The 3,437-nt window shown below is 43.1% G+C and overlaps 1 non-coding gene across 1 annotated transcript; it reads right to left on the bottom strand.

Moving 5' to 3' along the window:
* Window positions 1–3,363: 3,363 nt before the first annotated feature.
* On the bottom strand, window positions 3,364–3,437 carry TRNAA-UGC (transfer RNA alanine (anticodon UGC)). The gene has a single exon. It is a non-coding gene; the product is annotated as a tRNA-Ala (tRNA).

Below are 3,437 nucleotides of genomic sequence, written 5' to 3'. Positions count from 1 at the left end.
TGTCCTTGTTAAGGCCTCTGTAATCTACAGAAGAATGACAAGAACGACTTGAGTGAAGCCTCTGAGACAGGAAAATATCTGTTAAGCGGAGAACGTTTATCTACTTTGCCTTTTCTTCCCTACTTGTAGAATTGTGGAAGATCTCACTGCATAGCAAAGCTGACTAGAAAAGACACAGGGGATAGGAAAGTTCATCTGAATTTATCAGTGACCGGGTTTCACACCTGCCTGATATAATCTTTCCTCAGGGATGCCTTGCCAAGGCTGATCTCACGCATTTCAGCTAGAGCTGCTCAGAATGGTGCACTAACATTCGTTCTGTGTGTGCTACCAGTCCTCCTTCTTTGAAGCAAGTAAACGCCGATTATCCTTTTTGAGGTGGCGGTGGGGGGTATCTATTATATAAGTTTAATGCAGCATCTCTTTCCCAGAATACATCTTGGTATAGAAGAAAGCATTTTCCTTTAACATTTAGAACTGCTCTCTCTCTCTCTCTCTCTCTCTCTCTCTCTCTGTAAATCTGCTCAGTGGACTATATTGAAAATGTTATAGGCAGGAAAATAAACTAAAAGCTAGAGGCAGCACTGAGTGGCCATTTAAGCAATATGAAAGATTAAAGGTACCTATGAGAAAAGAAAACTTCAGCATAACTAACGTAAATGGAGTCAGTGCCAGTTTGCTTCACTGCAGCCTGTCTCTTGAGCTTTGTCTACCACCAGAATTTCCTAGCTAAGGAAACTGACTATACAGTTCCACCCTACAAATAAAGAGGAGCTGGAGGGGGAAGGGGTGTTGAGAGCTCAGAAAGAAGCACGTCTGGAAGACCACAATTTGAGTAAAAGTAGAATGCATAAGTTAAAAGAGTCTCCCACACTTTCATCTGCCGCCCATGCATTCTCCACTTTTTCTCAAAATTGGCAGTCTCAAGCTGAATCAGGTTTGGGGGGAGCTTGCCCATCTCTATTTCAAATTGCTCCGGATAATTTATTAATGATTTCAGTAGCACAAGTCCCAAAGCAGATCCTTGCAGGGCACTCCTTCCTCCCTCCCTCCAATGTGAAAACTCTTCTTTTATTTCTACTTTTCTATTTTTTAACCAGCTACTGATCCATAAAAGGCCTGTCCTCTTCTACCATCATGACTCAGGACTCTTTAGCGAGGAACACTGTTGAAAGCTTTTTGGAAGCCGAAGCCCAACAAGTCTACCAGATCAGCCCAGTCTTCTAAAAGCCAAGCTGCTTCTTAGCAAGGCTTGTTCTTCCACCCTTCAATTGTTGGCATCCATCTGCCTCGGGAAACAATGGAGGAATGGACCTTTGGGGGTGAAGTTAAACTGTTGGAAGGTTGCAGTGCCTGCTGTTGCTGCATCTGTAATAATTTCAGAGTTAATCGTGTTTCCACTAGTTTAATGGAACAGATGCTAGATAGTCTGTTATTTCCTTTATTCCTCCCTCATCTCTCTCTTAATTATCTTATACTGAGTACCTACCGGTTCTCCAGTAGAGAGTCTGATTTTAGTGACAAGCTCCATATTTTTGTTAGACGATCAACAATATCACACTTACGTTCTTTAGGCACTCTTAGACATCAAATATTGCAGTCCTTTTAAAACATGAAGCTGCTAAGTTCTTGTCACATTGCTCTGTGTCAGTTGTCTTTCTGATTAATTAGCTTAATTATCCACACTAAGTGGCTTTGCTTCCGCAGGATCAGATAGGAACAATGTACATGATCAGTTACATATGGCCTCTGGAGTGGGATCAGCAACCTTAGCGGACACTGCTCTGAAATGTGTTGATATTTCAGAACTAATCTGTTAGGGTTTTAAAGATGATTAATTAAACCGTACATATAATGCTGTTATTTTGATAACTTCTGTCATTGTTTTAAATCCAATCACTTGAATTGCTGATCTCACAAACAGCTCTACAGGCATGAAATCCAAGAATTTCTTAAGGTCCAAAGCTTTTCTTTAGGTTTCCAAACTACTTAGGCTGTATCCCTAAACTCACCTGGAGAAAAGGACAACTGAATTTAAACAGGGCTTCTGAGTAGACATGGTTAGGATTGTGTTGTAATGCACTGCAACAGACACAGTGCCTATATGTGATGGAGCCTGCAATATTATGCTCATTTTGTTGTATGTAAGTTCATTGAATGCAGTGGGTAAGGCTGCAGCAATATCTATGAAGGAAGTTTCTTCCTGTGAGTTCTTTCCTACAACAGATCAACTGTTCTTATATAGGCAGTATCACTCATATGTGAGAAGGACCCTGCACGTTGAAGTATGCAGATTCTTTCTGTCACAATTTTTCCGTCTGTCTCATTTACCCCATGAACCTTTGGCTGAGGAATTCCAATAGATGATGTGATTCCTGAGATCTAGATGAATTTCACATTCCAGTCCTAACAAGACCTAAGCTCAGAAGCTGTCGCTTTGCCCAGTCCTTTAATCTTCCTTTCACATCCTAGAGCTGTCCCAGAACATTTCAGCACAAAGTAAGTTGATCCGAAACCCAGAACATTATGTCCCCCCCCCCTCTAAACTCAAGCTAGGGGTGGTGAACTTGGCCCACCAGGGATTTTAATTTGGCCTATGAGGTTGTTTTCCTCAACCAGGCACACCTGCTCATATGTGATGTCAGGTGTGGGACAGGTAAACTGCTCACTGGCAAGGGAAAGCCTACTTTGGTTCAGCTGCAGAAACATCTAAATGTTGTGGATTCTTCCGGAAATCATTGTGAACAGAACCCATTTACCTGTCAGGAATTTGCCAGTCAGTTAGACTCATCACTAGTTTATACTAAATCTAAAGGTAAATGTAAAGGTACCCCTGACCGTTAGGTCCAGTCGCAGATGATTCTGGGGTTGCACACTCATTTCGTTCTATAAGCCGAGGGAGCCAGCGTTTGTCCACAGACAGCTTCCAGGTAATGGGGCCAGCATGATTAAGCCGCTTCTGGCAAACCAGAGCAGGGCACGGAAACACCGTTTACCTTCCCACCGGAGCAGTACCTATTTAGCTATTTGCACTTTGACATGCTTTCGAACTGCTACGTGGGCAGGAGCTGGGACTAAACAATGGGAGCTCACCCCGTCACAGGGATTTGAATCGCCAACCTTCTGATCAGCAAGCCCTAGGCTCTGGTTTAGACCACAGCGCCACCCACATCCCTATACTAAACCTAGAGCCAGGCAAATATGTCCTGCACTGGCTTTGCTTTTGGCTGCTTTGGAAGCTGTTATGAACACAGAGCATAGGATATTACTTCATACTCAAGTCAGATCACTGGTCCAACCAGCTCAGTATTGTCTACACTGACTAGTGACAGATTTTAACAGGGATCTATTCCCAGTCCTAGCTGAAGACACCAGGGATTGAACCTGGGACCTTCTGCTTGCAAGGCAGATGCTTTGCCACTGAGCTACAGCTCTTC

This window comes from Podarcis muralis, chromosome 6, assembly GCF_964188315.1.
Source record: "Podarcis muralis chromosome 6, rPodMur119.hap1.1, whole genome shotgun sequence".
NCBI lineage: Eukaryota > Metazoa > Chordata > Lepidosauria > Squamata > Lacertidae > Podarcis > Podarcis muralis.
This window is presented reverse-complemented; position numbering and strand designations above follow the sequence as displayed.